This window comes from Apium graveolens, chromosome 4 (assembly GCF_009905375.1).
Source record: "Apium graveolens cultivar Ventura chromosome 4, ASM990537v1, whole genome shotgun sequence".
In the NCBI taxonomy this organism is placed as follows: domain Eukaryota; kingdom Viridiplantae; phylum Streptophyta; class Magnoliopsida; order Apiales; family Apiaceae; genus Apium; species Apium graveolens.
The window spans coordinates 313,190,243-313,207,216 of NC_133650.1; the positions used below are offsets into that span (position 1 = coordinate 313,190,243).

At 33.9% G+C, this 16,974-nt stretch overlaps 1 long non-coding RNA gene across 1 annotated transcript; it reads left to right on the forward strand.

The window, feature by feature from the left end:
• The first annotated feature begins 1,915 nt into the window (after nt 1-1,915).
• LOC141721803 (uncharacterized) lies at nt 1,916-8,829 on the forward strand. Its single transcript, XR_012574894.1, has 6 exons — nt 1,916-2,823; nt 4,014-4,118; nt 4,272-4,325; nt 4,810-7,777; nt 7,879-7,932; nt 8,396-8,829. It is a non-coding gene; the product is annotated as an uncharacterized LOC141721803 (long non-coding RNA).
• Nucleotides 8,830-16,974: the final 8,145 nt, after the last annotated feature.

A 16,974-nucleotide genomic window follows, 5' to 3' on the forward strand; every position in this document is an offset into this window, starting at 1 on the left:
TCGGAGCACAGACTACTAAACTGAGAATATACTCAGTTGCATCACCTCACATGACATCATTTCACCTATTATGGATATCTTTCTTTGTTTGTTTTGGATCCACCTTTTCTGATATCCCCCTAATACCTCTGATTTGCAACCGTAACTTGACCTTAACATACATCGGATATGATGTGATTGCAGCAGTTTCTGGAGCTGTGTTTGCAAGGATTGTGACGGGGACGTTATGTGACTTGTTTACACCTCGTGTCGCCTCTGCAACACTAATCCACCTTACAGCACCTGCATTTTTTGAACACGGGTTGATATCTCTTAGTGAACAGAAACTGATAATTCTAAGTAATATTTTAGGTGAACTAGAATCTAAGTTTTCAAACTCTGATGTCATAGTATTAGAAGTAATTTGGGATTTACCCCCTCATTTTTTTTACTTGTAGATTTATCTATCATAAGGATAGTTACGGTTTACTCTTATGATATTATTTGTAATTTGGCTTTACAGTGTATTAGAAGTAATTTGTGATTTACCACCCTCATTTTTTTACTTGTAGATTTACCTATATCACAAGAGTAGTTACGGTACTGTATTGATCCAATAATATTGAATTACAATCTGAATATAATCAAGTGTGTATACTGTAGTTCTAATTTACAAAGGAGCGGTCACCTCATTTCCTTGTATGAGGCGCAATAAAAAGGGGTTTATAAAAGTAAAGGGGTTTATCTATCATAAGGATAGTTACGGTTTACTCTTATGATATAATAATTTTATATTACAATTTGATTATAATCAAGTGTGTGTACTGTAATCCTAATTTATGAAGGAGTGGCCAGCTAATTTTCTTGAATGTAGCGCAATAAAAAGGGGTTTATAATAGTAAAAGTTTTCTCCGGTGGCGGATCCAATATCCAGAAAAGTTGATATCAATGAGCAAAACTGATCTCAACGTGATTGTATTTGGGTACCTCAAGAATCTGGTACACGCTCACTCATGAATTCATTTTTTTTACGCTCGTATTTTTATTTTTTTATTTCATGTGTGCTGTTATTTTAGAAACCCATTTTTTATTAGCCCTGTATATGATGTATTTGGAAGAATGTTAAATTTGGAGAAGTATCATGTGTATGTTGCTTTTGGATAATTGGGGTAATGTCTTTTGATATGTTAGTGTGTGTGTGTTGCATTAATTTACTTACAGAATTGTGAATATGCACCTGTGCAAGTCCAGATTCACTGGGATGTCAATTCGTGTTTTTGAGATACTTGGTGCAATTTAGTTATGAGTGTATCCAGAACAAGTATATGCGTAATTTTCAAACAATCCTTAGATGTCAGTTAGGCTTTTGAGACTGCAGGTGCTTTAAGGAGCATCAGTCCTGTAGAGGTAGCACAAGCTCCAAACTAGGTCCAAAGAAGTCACATAATGTTCTCTATCACAATCCTTGCAAATACTTGATTGTTTTCCGATGTCTATAGAGGTCAAGGTTGTCGCGAAGATGAGGTATAAGGAGTGAAACAGCAAAAGTGGATAAAAAACAAGCAAAGAAAGATATCCAAGGGATAAGTAAAGTGCTCTCATGTGATGTGCTGCGATTAAGGGTATTCTGAGTTTAGTCGCCTTGTACTCCGAATTTACGGAGTGGAAAACCGTTGATTGTTTTCTCTATTGGTATCTGTTTGAGAAATATCTATCTCATTTTTAGGGTGCTAAATAGATCAAATTCTAGAAAGAGATGATAAGAATATCAAACTCCGTCTTTGCCGATTTTATATTAAATTTTGGAAGAAGGTGACACATGTTCGAGGTAATATCCAACTCCGTCTTTGCCAATTTTATACTAAATTTTGGAAGAAGGTGACATATGTTGACGAGGTTGATATTAATAAATATGTCGACCTCGTCAACATATGTTAACTTCTTCCAAAATTTAGTATAAAATCGGCAAAGACATTGTTTGATATTACTATTATCTCTTCCTAGCATTTTGAGATAATTAGCACCCTAAGCCTGAGATGGATATTTCTCAAACAAAAACCAATAGAAAAAACAATCGAGGGTTTTCTACGACACTGGATTCGGAGCACAAGGCGACTAAACTGAGAATACACTCAGTTGCATCACCTCACATGGCATTTCAACTATCATGGATATTTTTCTTTGTTTGTTTGTATCCACCTTTTCTACTCCGCCTCTTATATCTCTGATTTGCGACAACCTTAACTTGACCTTAACATACATCGGAAATGTTGGGATTGCAGCAGTTTCTGGAGATGTGTTTGAAAGGATTGTGATAGGGACATTATGTGACTTGTTTGTACCTTGTGTCGCCTCTGTAACACTCATCCTCCTTACAGCACCTGCATTTTAAAACACGGACTGACATCTCTAAGTTAATCGAAACTTCTAAAAATAAGTGACATCTTAAGTGAACTGGCATCTAAGTTTTCAAACTATGATGTCATAGTATTACATGTGTGGAGACTGCGTCCCACGTAGAAGAACTCGTACCATGTACCGGCATTACCCGCTTGCTGTGTAACACTGTTTTGATCAGTTAGGTCAAGTGTAAATGCTGAAAGAGTAAGTATATAATTTAGACTCTGTATATAGTTTGATGGGCCGGTTGGAGGTGTAGGAAGAAAGAGTAAGTATATAATTTAGATCCGATGTTTTGGAAGAGAAAGTTATTGCTCATGATTTGGACTTTGGCAAAATTTTCTACAACTTCTAAACTAATTGTAGTATATGTAGGTGTCCATTTTTGGGAAGACATGCACCATGACATCATTTGAAGTTTGTGCTGACTAATTGAATGAAAAGGTAAGAGCATTTTTCACTGGAGAAAAATAATTGCCAGTCTGATATATCCTTGATGTTTGTCCTCAGAGTTATTGTAAATTAAAAAAAGCTAGACTTCCATTAGAAAGGTTGTTAAATTTGTGCTCTAATATTAGCATGTAGTTGCATGTGCTTGGAGTCCATCGGGTTCGCTTCTTGCATCAGGGTCAGTCTACTTTTTATGATGAGTTTATTAACATATTGATTATAGGATACCGTACCTAATAATAGTGTTCTAATTCCTATGGTGCGTTTATTAATGTTAATACATAGTAATTAATACTGTACCTGTCTCACAAAGTACAAATAGGTATTCATGCATGCATATATTCAGTGGCATAAACATATATTAGATAGAGCATAGCACAGAATGTTATTTACCCATCGAAGTACAAATAGGTATTCATGCATATATTTAGTGGCATAAACATATATTAGATAGAGGATAGGAAAGAATGTTATATATTTACCCAAAAGAATTTTAGAATATAAAGCGATTGCATTTTTGAAGGAGGATTAAGTTGATAGTGCTTACATACATTTTGAATATGTTTCCCTCCACTTGATCAAAGATACTTTTTCTTTCCTTGGACCTTAACTATTTAAACTTGGTCATCATACATGAATACATAATCCCAAGGGATTTCATATGAAAATTAATTAAATACTTGATGTATGGTTGTTTACTTTTGGTATGTTCTCCCTTATGTACTGTTCTGAATTATCAAAATATAACTTTTTTCATCTTTCTTATTAAAATTTAAGTATATTAAAATTTTCAGGCTTTCCGGTGTACTAGAAATGATTTATAAATTATGGTCCTCATTATTAATTTTTTTATTTGTAGATTTATCTATCAATTTTGACACATTAATACTCTTATAGAATTATTGGATGAGATAGGGGAGCATGCTTATTGTTGCCATGTTCCCTCAAACCCTCCTCAAGAACCTTACATTTTTAAATTTTACATCTAAAATGCATATTTTGTCTCCTATTCTCCCCTCAAAATCGTTCTCAATATCTCATATATCATGTCCCACGTACTACATCCTAGATAATTATTATTTCATGTAAACTGACTTCCTCAAAATCTTGTAAGAGAGATTTACCTTCTTCCGGTTCTATACGATCTAATTAAATAACCTGCTTTTCTATTTCTCTCTACTCAGGATTTAGTGAATATAGTCAAGTGGGATCCTATTGATCAGTTACGGGCTTCATCCTCAGATGATCACGCTGCAAAGTTAATTTATTCAGCCTGTTACAATGTCAAAGTATTCTAACATATTCCTTGTTCATTGTATCGTGTTGATTCCTAATGCATACAGATACAGTAGTTCATTAGATATTAATGTAATTGCTCATTGTATTACTTGTAATGGTTGTTCAAGTGGTAAAGAGTTTAAACTCATATAACCATTTTGCAGACTTGGAGCATGAAACAGGAAACCTGCTTACATGATTTGAACGGACACAGCAGGGTACTTCTTCAAACCATCTTAAATCTACTACCTCCTTTAATAGTTATATTATTTATTTGAACTCTTTTTAGTTTAAATTTGTAATTATATAAAATAAAAATTATACTTTTTTTCTAATTTTTGTCAGTAGTAATACAATATGGATAGTTGTAATCATCGTGTCTGAAATCTTACTGTAGCATTTGCACTATTGTAAAAATTGGGTTTATATAACCTTTTTTTGCAATGTCTTGTATTGTCTTCTTTAAATGAAGCGACTGGTAGGCCACCATTTAAATCATCTAACAGTTTTAGAATATGTTCGTCACATCGAAAAATTTGGCACCAAGACTTCTGGCATATGCAGCATTATGCCTATCAATTGGATATTCATTACTTCTGAATTGTTAATTAGTGAGATTACCTTATAAAAGTGCAATTGGATTCTGTATTATTATTTGATATTTTCTGTACTCGTGCACTTGTTGGTGGTATACACCATCAGGGGGTGTCCTGCAGGGCCTGGTACAAACATTTCAAACTTTTGTGGGCAAGGTAAACAGTTCTGAATACTGTAAGAGTCTTACGGAGCTATGCTAGCTAAACCTGCCTTTAGTTTTATTCTATAGTTTTTACTTAAACACCAGTCTTATATAGGCAAACCTTATTTTCTTTGATGACCTGCTTCCTAGGGTTTTTCTATTGATGTCCTTGAGCCATTATTGGTTTTCCAGTTTGTATCTGGACATACGACATCAGTGTAAGAATGTATCTTTAACCCAGCCTGGCCAGATTAATTATGACATGCCCTAAGAATGCAGTTTTGGTCCTTTTGGACATTGCAGTTTGGGACATTGACTGTTTCTTTACAGTAATATTGATTTCGTTTGGTCCATGCCATCTATTTCTCTCAATTCTTTTTTAGTGATGTATACTTTTCAGAAATCATAATAATTTAATTCCTCAAACACACTTAAGGCTATTAAGTGAGCATGGCACTTGGGTAACTTGGTTAATAATACTTGACAGTAATGTGATAAAACAAATGGGGGCTTGTTCAACATTTTCCTCTCTTGAAAGCCGATTGCATTGGTATATGTTCGATGATCACTTTGTCAAAATTTTAATGTGTTGGAGAAATTCACCGAATGAATCTTGTAGACCAACACTCTCACTCGATATCTCAATGAGGTAAAGAATGGATAATCATAACAATCTAGCAATAGCTCAAACTCACTACATATTATTTAAAATATTAAATGTAAAATATTGAGAATTTGAGGAGTAGAAGGTTTAGAACCCAATACCACTCCTAAACTTCGATCTATTTAGACGACCTGTTCTACCATAATCTTTTGCTGGGCCGGTGTGACGCTATCGTGCCGTAAATCCACATTATTATTATTTTGTCCCCTTTGACCCATTTCTACTCAGATTTGTTTATAAGCGCATCCCCAATTGCCTCATACTAATGTAGTAGGTAACTTGTTGCTTATTAAATTCGCATTACAACCTCTCGACAACTAGTATGAGATACTCAACCCTTAATGATCTCTTCCTTCACTCATCCGTCCTGGCACGTGTAGAATTTCATAAAACTATATTTTACAAGTTTCATCAATACAATGCTACATGCTAATTTTGAGACTATGCTTCAAATACATTTAGCAGTTTCCATACTTCATCGGGATGCTGCATCTTTGTAAGAAGTCTGACATTTTGTTTACTTGTATGTTTTCCCTCAATTGTGGTTCATACGACCACAATTGTTTATAAGCTATGGGATGTGGAATCAGGGAGTCTACTTTAATCTACAGCTTGAATAGTCACAGGTCATACATTGAATATGCCAGGAGGACTTCCTGCTCTTTATTTCTTTGTTATCTGAATTTTAAATAAATATATTCTGCTCTAGCTATGTCTTGTGTAACATCTTATCCAATGCACTAATTATACGTATACCGACTGCAACTTACTGCTTTCTAATAGAAACTTTTTGGAACATGCAACCTGTATATTCAATTGATTTTAGCCCCAATGATAACTACTTAGCCAGTGGGTTTCAGGATAAAAGCAAGCATGTGTGGTCTGTCAATTTTAAAAGAGGAAATCTTTGAAGTTTGTTGGAATAAAGAAGGTGATACGATAGCAGCTTGTTTAGTAAATCTTGAAGTTCGAGTGTAGATCAAACTAAGTTGGTTGTTTAATCCTGTCTTCGAAAACGATCCAAACCCAACCCTTTTTTTCGTAGAGCCGTTTATTGTAATTTGAAAGTGATCCAAGGCTTCCTGGAGCGAGTCTCATAGAGGCAAGTGAAGTTGGTGAGTCGTATGATAGGCAACTAGCTCCTGCAATAGTTCAATTTAAGGTAACCTGGATTTAGGTTATCTAACTTTAAAGAGTCTTAATTTGGGATCAAGGATGCAATAGTAGAAGAAACTGCTGATCAGACTCAAAATCCTGATGGGCAAAAAAAGAGATGTGAATCCTCGGTCGAAGATATTTAAGATGAATTTTGGAAAATTAGTGAGAAACCAACGGATTAAATTAAAGTATGTGCAACTTATATTTTAGTCATTTTTCTTGTAATCTTTTGATACCTTTAAACATTACATGATGGTGGTCCTTTGATATCTAAAGTATAATATGAAGCTGTCTTGAAAACTACAAGGAACATTTCCAAGTCAGCTCCATAATATACCTTGGATATCAAAGAAGTATCATCATGTAATGTGTAATGATATTAAAAGAATACATGAAAACCGATTAAAGATAAGTTGCGCATAGTTAAACTTCATCCGTTGGTTGCTTAATAATTCGCCATTATTCACCTTCAATATCTTCGATTGAGAGTTCCCATCTTTTCTTTATCGGGACTCTGAGTCTGATCAGCACTTTTTTTCCGTTATTTCGTTCCTGATCCTAAAATAAGACTCTTTAACAGTTTAATTTAAGATACCTGGATTCAGGGCATCAGGTTTGTTTTGCCTTATTTAATTTCTTTATACATACTATTTAACGAAATATGATATCCATTATTGAAGATATTTCTCATCTATCCAAAGCTGTGACAAACTCATTACCCCTGCCCTTTCCACAGAAGTCATTCTTAATCAGATGATCATTTCTAAAAGAGACATAGTTATGTGACACAGTCATTTTCGTTCCTCTGTATTGATTGAATTGACTTTAGTGATTAGATGACCAGGATATATGTGCAGTAGCATTTCTTCCCTGCTTTGTAATTATGCTCAATTATTATTATTTTTAGAATTTAGTATACCTTGCTGCGACGTTCATGTAAACTTCCTTGCCCAAAATCTGGTAAGAGATTTAACTTCTTCCGGTTCTAGACGAACTAATAAAATAATCTGCTTTCCTATTTTTTTGCTCCTAAGAATTTAGTGAATGCAGTCAGGTGGGATCCTACTGATCAGTTACTGGCTTCATGCTCACACGATCACACTGCAAAGGTAATTTATTCAGTGTGTTACCGTGTCAAAGTATTTCAATATATTCCTATCTCATTGTTTCTTGTTGATTCCTAGTTTAAACTCATATAACCATGTTGCAGACCTGGAGCATGAAACAGGAAACCTGCTTACATTACTTGAAAGGACACAGCAGGGTACTTCTTCACACCATCATAAATCTGCTACCTCCTTTGGTAGTTATATTATTTATTTGAACTCTTTTTAGTTTATATTTGTAATTATATAAATTAAATCTTATACTTCTTTTCTAATTTTTGTCAGTAGTTATACAATATGGATAGTTGTAGTCATCGTGTCTGAAATTTTAGCATGTGCACGATTGTAAAATTTGGGTTTATATAACCTATTTTTGAAATACGTCATGTATTTCTTCCTTAAATGAAGCGAGTGATAGGCCACCATGTAAATCATTTAACAGTGTAAGATTGTGTCCATCGCATAGAAAAATTTGGAACCAAGCCTTCTGGCATATGCAGCATTATGCCTACCAATTGGATATTCATTAGTTCTGAGTTGTTAACTAGTGAGATTAGCTTATAAAACTGCAATTGGATTATGTATTAATATTTGATAATTTCTGTAATTGTGCACTTGTAGGTGGTATACACCATCAGGGGGTGTCCTGCAGGGCCAGGTACAAACATTTCAAATCCGTAGCTTTTATTGAAAAGTTAAACAGTTCTGAATACTGCTGTAAGAGTCTTACCGAACGGTGCAAGTTAAACCTGCATTAAGCTTTATTCTATAGTTTTGTTACTAAAATACCAGCCTTATATAGGAAAACCTTATTTTCTTTTAAAGACCTGCTTTCTAGGGTTGCCTATTAATGTCCTTGAGCCATTATTTATTTTCCAATTTGTATCTAGATGTACAACATCAGTTAGAATGTTTTTTTTAACCCAGTCCGGACCGATTAATTGTGACATGGCCTAAGAATGCAGTTTCCAGACATTGACCATTTCTTTACAGTAATGTTGATTTTTTTTGGTCCAATATGCCATCTATTTCTCTTAATTCTATTTTAGTAATGTATACTTTGCAGAAATCATAATAATTTCAATTCCTCAAACACTTCTAAGGCTATTAAGTGAGCCTGGCACTTGGGTAACTTGGTTAATGCTTGACAGTAATGTGATAAAATAAACGGGGGCTTGTTCATTAACATTTTTCTCTCTTGAAAGCCCACTGCATTGGTATATGTTCGATGTATCCTGGAGAGAGGCCCATAGAGGCAAGTGAGTTGGTGAGCCGTGTGATGGGTAAATACCTCCTGCAATAGTTCAATTTAACATAATCTGAATTTAGATTATCTAACCGTAAAGAGTCTTCATTTGGGACCAGAGATGCAATAGTGGAAGAAACTGCTGATCAGACTTAGAGTCCCGATGACCAAAAGAAGAGATGTGAATCCTCAATCGAAGATATTTAAGATGAATTTTGGAAAATTATTGAGAAACCAACCGATTTATTTAAACATTACATGCTGGCGGTCCTTTGATATCTAAAGTATAATATGTAGCTGCCTTGGAAACCGCAGTATTTGGAAGTGTTTTCCCGATGATCTCAAGAAAACAAGATCTCTATGTATCTTCAGGTTGGAATTTGAATAACTTTCCCCGTCTCCCGGGCTCTAATCTTTGTTTCGAAGAATGTGACATTTCCGGGATTCTGGTGCCATGACTTTATGTTAGCATGTGTTTTTGATCATTTTGCTGGAGTAACTTTCTTAAATCGATACAAATTATCTTCTCATAGAATCCATTTTTGTTTTATAATGGGAAGTTAAATTGTTTAGACTTGAAATAATTACCCAGCAAAATGATGACAACCACATTCCAACATAAAGACATGACACCAAAATTCCTTAGAAGTCACATTCTTCAAAACTAAGAATAGAACTTGGGAGATGGGGAAAGATATTCAAATTCCAACCTTAAGATACAGAGGGATCTGTTTTTCTTGATATCATCGGGAACCACTACCAAATAATGCAATTGGGAAACTATACTATTTGGAAGTGTTTTCCCGATGATCTCAAGAAAACCAGATCTCTATGTATCTTCAGGTTGGAATTTGAATAACTTTCCCCATCTCCCGGGCTCTATTCTTTGTTTCGAAGAATGTGACATATCCGGGATTCTGGTGCCATGACTTTATGTTAGCATGTGTTTTTGAACATTTTTATGGGTAATTATCTTTAAATCTATACTATTTATCTTCTCATAAAATCCGTTTTTGTTTAATAACGGGACATAAATTGTTTAGACTTAAGATAATTACCCAACCAAAATGATGAAAACAAGCATTCCAACATTAAGCCATGACACCAGAATCTCGGAGATCACATTTTTCAAAATACAGATTAGAATAGAACGTGGAAGATGGGGAAAAATATTCATATTCTAGCCTAACGATACCTAAGGGTCTGGTTTCTTGAGAACATCTCGATACCACTTCCAAATACTGCATTTTCTAAGTGTTCAGGTTGGTATTTGAATAACTTTCAATGTCTCCCAACTTCTATTCTTTGTTTCGAAGAATGTGCATTTCCCCCTTCGGGTGCCTATCACTTTATGTTGGCATGTGTTTTTATCATTTTTTTTTAATAACAAAAAGATTAATTGTTTAGACTTAAGATAATTACCCAATCAAAATGATGTGAACACGCATTCCTACATAAAGCCATGACACTAGAATTTAGATCACATTTTTCAAAATACAGAATCGAACCTGAGAGATGGTGAAAGATATTCAAATTCCACCTGAAGATATCTAAGGGTCTAGTTTTCTTGAGATCATCTCGAAACCACTTTTAACACTACAAGAAAAAAGGCTAAATTAGACTGAAAAAATTCGGTGGAATTTAGCTTAGGTTGTAATAAAGGGAGTCGAATTTAAGAGTTAGGTCGTATTTAACTAAATTCGACCGGCTAATTACGACCGGATATTTACGACCGCTTAAATTCAACCGAAAAAATTTGACAGAGGACAATCAAATTTAATTTTTCACCTAAAATATGAAAATCCCGCCCAAATAACTATATTATAAACGGGAGATCTTTGAAGTATGTTGGAATAAAGAAGGTGATAGGATAGCAGCTTGTTTAGAAAATGGTGAAGTTTGTGTAGACCGAACTAAGTTGGTTGTTTAATCCTGTCTTCGAAAACGATCCAAACCCAACCCTTTTTTTCGTAGAGCCGTTTATTGTAATTTGAAAGTGATCCAAGGCTTCCTGGATCGAGTCCCATGGAGTTGTCTTGGAAACTGCAATATTTGGAAGTGTTTTCCAGATTATCTCAAAAAAATCAAATCTCTATATATCTTCAGGTTGGAATTTGAATAACTTTCCCGTCTCCGAGGCTCTATTCTTTATTTCGAAAAATGTTACATTTCCGGGATTCTGGTGCCATGACTTTATGTTGGCATGTGTTTTTAATCATTTTGCTGGGTAATTGTCTTAAATCTAAACTTTTAATCTTCTCATAGAATCTATATTAATTTAATATCGAGAAGTTATATTGTTTAGACTTAAGAAAATTCCTCAACAAAATGATGAAAATCACATTCCAACATAAAACCATGGCACCAGAATCCCCGAGAAGTCACTGTTGGGTATAATTCTAACTACACAGCAACAATGGGCAGTTAAATCAATTGGATGGGGAAAACGATACGTGGTCCAGTCAATGGTAGTAGTACCACCAGAACCAAAATCAGTCTCAATAATTTTAGGAACATCAGTTTCGTTAACCATCTTGCTAATTAACTATATATAACAATAATCTCTTCAAGATTGTTAGGTATAATCTTAACTACACAGCAACAATGGGCAGTTAAATATATAATAACAAGAACATGGCAAATAACCAACTAACGAAATAAAACACGAAGGCAATAACAAAATATAAAGAAAGTAAAGAAAACTTATCTATTATCGCTTTCCAAATTCTGATAAGAAAAAGAACACAACAACTGAGTCGCCAAATCCTTCAAGAGGACTTGACTGTTCTTGAAGAGATTATTGCCCCCACTTAAGCTGTGATGGAATGCAGCAATATTGCTTTCAGGATAAAACAGCAACAGATCAATCTGGCCACAGAACCAAAAATGATCAACGGCGACTCGCACCTCAGTTTGCCCAAAAAACCTTTGCAACTCATATATGTTTGCGAGGTAGGCACCGAGACTTGTGTCATTTTAATCTCAAGTATAACTCTCAATATATAGGCATCTCAAGTTGCTCTTCTTCTATTTTACTCGATGTGGTACACCAAGTAACAAAACAGAAAAAGTAAACAAAGTGGGTTTTCCTTATTATTTATATTATATCCTGATTAATTAATATTAATATTACAAAATATATTCAGAGTATGATTAAAATAATCCTAACTCAATATTTTTTATATTAATAATTAAATAATCAATATAAATAATTAAACTTGTAATAGAAAAGAAAAATATAAGAGTTTCCACTAGTACTAGGCCACACAAGCATTCCACGTATGCTAGTAGTTGTAAACAACACTAACACAAGATGCTATATAAACTCAATATCTTTCTTTTACAATACCAATGTGGGACAAAATCTCCATAACCCATTTCAAACAAGCAACTTTGTCTCAATATATTCATGGATTCCACTAAGAAAATATCTTAGATCCAAATTTGAAAGTTTAAGTCCTCATGTCAATGAACAACCTCCAAGTGTTAGTTTCCGGAAATCATATCAAGAACATATATAAAATATGCCTCAAAATTTCCATTTTCTAACAATCCCCCACAAATCCATAATTAAATTGCATACCAGATTTTATCATGACTTGCTTTTCAGAGTGAGTACTCTCCCGAGTTTGAACCCTCCTAAGTCCTCTACTTCGATGGCTACCGGATACAGATGGAATGTTTCACCTTGAATCTTTATCCGTTGGGTGTAACCACACTCCATAGACGACGACAAGTCAAAGGCTATGGTGCCAATCTACGGCTTTGAGACGTTAATGGTCATGTCTCGATCCTGTTCGTCGAATGTTTCGAGGAATAACCCTTTCCTCTAATTGCGACCACACAATTACATTCGCTTAGCTGGGCATCTCCAGAGATGTATTGCTATCATCTCGTCAAACGACTTGACCCCATTCAGAGTTCAAATAACTCTTGCTAACTAGCAGTTCAAGTACCTCTTAAGTTTTACAGGGAATAGACTCAGATACATAAGTATCTAAATGTATATGGTAGAGGTACTACCAATTCATCCTTACAACTTGTTATTACCACATTGAATACACTTCGAGGGATCTCCTCTCAGGTGTATTGGGTTCCCGCTGTTGATGAATTATGATGGGTTACCAGTCTCATCCCCAACCTCGACTTAAGGACTATGGCATGCTCAATCCCTTTAGTCAGCGGATCAGCTATATTTAGAGTTGTTCGCGAACCGAGCTGTTCGCGAACAAGCTCGAGCTCGGCTCGTTAAGGGCTCGGTTCGGCTCGGTTCGGCTCGGTTCGTTAAGGGCTCGAGCTCGAGCTCGAACACAAAAATGTGTTCGTTAAGAAAACGAGCTCGAGCCGAGCTTTTGGCATGTTCGGCTCGAGCTCGGCTCGAGCTCGGTTCGGCTCGAGCTCGGCTCGGCTCGGCTCGAAAAAAATTATTTTTTTTTTAATTTTTTATATATTTAATTATTATGAATTTTATTTAGATTTTTATAAATATTTTTAAATTATTGAATTATACGAATTTCAAATTATATATTTTAGTAATTTGAAAAAAATCAGATATTAAAATAAATTTTTTAATTTGATATTTTAATAATTAACAAGTGATTTGACTATTACTTGTAACTAGTATTTATTTCCTGATTGGTATTTCGATTTTTTGAAATTATTTATAAATAATCCAACCGTATGGATGTCAAGATCTATATATTTAAGTGATATAATAAAAAATTTAGAAAAAATAAATATATTTGGTTTGCTATTTTAATTTAACTAGTAGTTTGACCAGTACTTCTATTTAGTCCCGTATTGATGTTTCGATTTTTTATAAAAATTTATGAATGATCCAACCGTACGGATGTTAATATCTATATATTTTAGTGATATGATAAAATTTTTAGAAAAAAATAAATGTATTTGATTTGTTATTTTAACAATCAACCGGTATTTTGACATGTACTTGTAACTAGTGTTTAGTCTGGTATTAATGTTTCAATTTTTTAAAAATATTTATGAATGATCCAACCGTACGGATGTTAATATCTATATATTTTAGTGACATGATAAAAATTTTAGAAAAAAATAAATTTATTTTGTTTGTTATTGTGACAATACCAATTGTTTGAACAGTACTTGTAACTAGTGTTTATTCTTATATTAATGTTTCAATTTTTTAAAAAATATTTATGAATGATCCAACCGTACGGATGTTAATATCTATATATTTTAGTGATATGATAAAAATTTTAGAAAAAAATAATATATTTTTTTTATTATTTTGACAATCAACCAATTGTTTGAACACTACTTGTAACTAGTGTTTAGTCTCATATTAATGTTTCAATTTTTTAAAAAATATTTATGAATGATCCAACCGTACGGATGTTAATATCAATATATTTTAGTGACATGATAAAAATTTTAGAAAAAAATAAATTTATTTTGTTTGTTATTTTGACAATCAACCAATTGTTTGAACATTACTTGTGATTAGTGTTTAGTCTCATATTAATGTTTCAATTTTTAAAAAAATATTTATGAATGATCCAACCGTACGGATGTTAATATCTATATATTTTAGTGACATGATAAAAATTTTAGAAAAAAATAAATTTATTTTGTTTGTTATTTTGACAATCAACCAATTGTTTGAACATTACTTGTAATTAGTGTTTAGTCTCATATTAATGTTTCAATTTTTTAAAAAATATTTATGAATGATCCAACCATACGGATGTTAAGATCTATATATTTTAGTGACATGACAAAATTTTTAGAAAAAAAATAAATGAATTTGGTTTGTTATTTTAACATTCAACCGGTGTTTTGACCTGTACTTGTAACTAGTGTTTAGTCTCGTATTAATGTTTTGATTTTTTTAAAAATATTTATAGATGATCCAACCGTACGGATGTTAATATCTATATATTTTAGTGACATGATAAAAATTTTAGAAAAAAATAAATTTATTTTGTTTGTTATTTTGACAATCAACCAATTGTTTGAACAGTACTTGTAACTAGTGTTTATTCTCATATTATTGTTTCAATTTTTTAAAAAAATATTTATGAATGATCCAACCGTACGGATGTTAATATCTATATATTTTAGTGACATGGAATTTTTTTTAGAAAAAAATAAATATATTTGATTTGTTATTTTAACAGTCAACCGGTGTTTTGACATAGACTTGTAACTAGTGTTTAGTCTCGTATTCATGTTTTGATTTTTTTAAAAATATTTATAGATGATCCAACCGTACGGATGTTAAGATCTATATATTTTAGTGATATGACAAAAATTTTAGAAAAAAATAAAAGTATTTGGTTCATTATTTTAACAGTCAACCGGTGTTTTGACCAGAATTTTTTAATTCGGCTCGGCTCGACTCGACTCGTTTTGATGGAGAAAGATCGTGTTCGGCTCGTGTTCGGCTCGGTTCGACTCGGCTCGATTTTGTTCGATAAAAGCTCGTGTTCGGCTCGCTCGTTAACGAGCTCGAGCTCGAACACGGGTTTTTGTTCGTTAAGAAAGCTCGGCTCGGCTCGTTAGAAAAAAAATGAAAGCTCGGCTCGGTTCGATCAAAACTCGGCTCGTCTCGGTTCGTGAACAGCTCTAGCTATATTATCCTGAGTTCCTATGAACTCTATAGCAATAATCCTATCAGACACAAGACCCCTTATAGACTTTAGTCTAACTTGGATGTGTCTCTTTGTTTTAGCGTTATACTTTACACTTCTGACTTTGTCGATAGTTGTACGGCTATCACAATGAACAGAAATGGCAGGAAGCGGCTTGCTTACTACAGGTAACATACTCATGAGTCCATGTAACCATTCAGCCTCCGTCCCCGTGGCATCAAGTGCACACAACTCAGCCTCAAAAGTAGACCGAGTAATCAAAGTCTGTCTAGAAGACTTTCAGGACACTGCTCCACCCGCAAGGGTAAACACATATCCAGTCACTCCATTGGAACCAGATTTCTTAGCTATCCAACTTGCATCACTGTACCCCTCGAGTACCCCCGGAAATCTCCGGTAATGCAAGCCAAGGGAAATAGTTCCCTTTAGATATCTAAGAACTCTATCCAGTGCCTCCCAATGAGTCTTGTTTGGACAGCTTGTATATCTAGCCACCTTAGGCACAGAATAAGAAATATATGGCCTAGTCACATTAGCAAGATATTGCAAACTCCCAATAATCTGAGAATACCTTAACTGAGACACAGGAACTCCTGAACTATTCTTGACTAAGGCAACTTTTGAATCATATGGTGTACTAGCGATTCTACAATTTGAATAACCATACTTCTCAAGTATAGATTTCTCTATATAATGAGAACGTGACAAAGTTATTCCATCAGTTGACTGAGTCAACTTGATCCCAAGAATCACACTAGCTTCACCCATATCCTTCATCTCAAAGTGCATCTTCAAGAAACTCTTTATCTCGTTAATAATCTCAATATTGGTTCCAAACAACAAGATATCATCTACATACAAGCACACGATCACACAATCATTACCTCTAACCTTATAGTAGACACACTTGTCACTTTCATTAACTAAAAAATTCGAAGTCTAAAACAGTTTCATCAAACTTTTTATGGAAGTCTATAGGTGCTTGTTTAAGGCCATAGATGGACTTGACTAGTTTACATACTTTCCTCTCATTACCAGAAGCAACAAATCCCTCAGGCTGATCCATATAAATCTCTTCTTCAAGGTCACCATGAAGAAAAACTGTTACAGAAGCCAATGCAATAAGCATTCTGATTGTTGTCATTCGGGCAACTGGAGAATATGTATCAAAATAATCAATGCCTTCAATTTGCCTAAAGCCCTTAGCAACTAGCCTAGCCTTGTACTTATTTATTGAGCCATCAGGGTTTAGCTTTCTCTTGAAGATCCATTTACATCCAATAGTAGAACACCCTGGAGGGAGATCAACTAACTCCCATGTT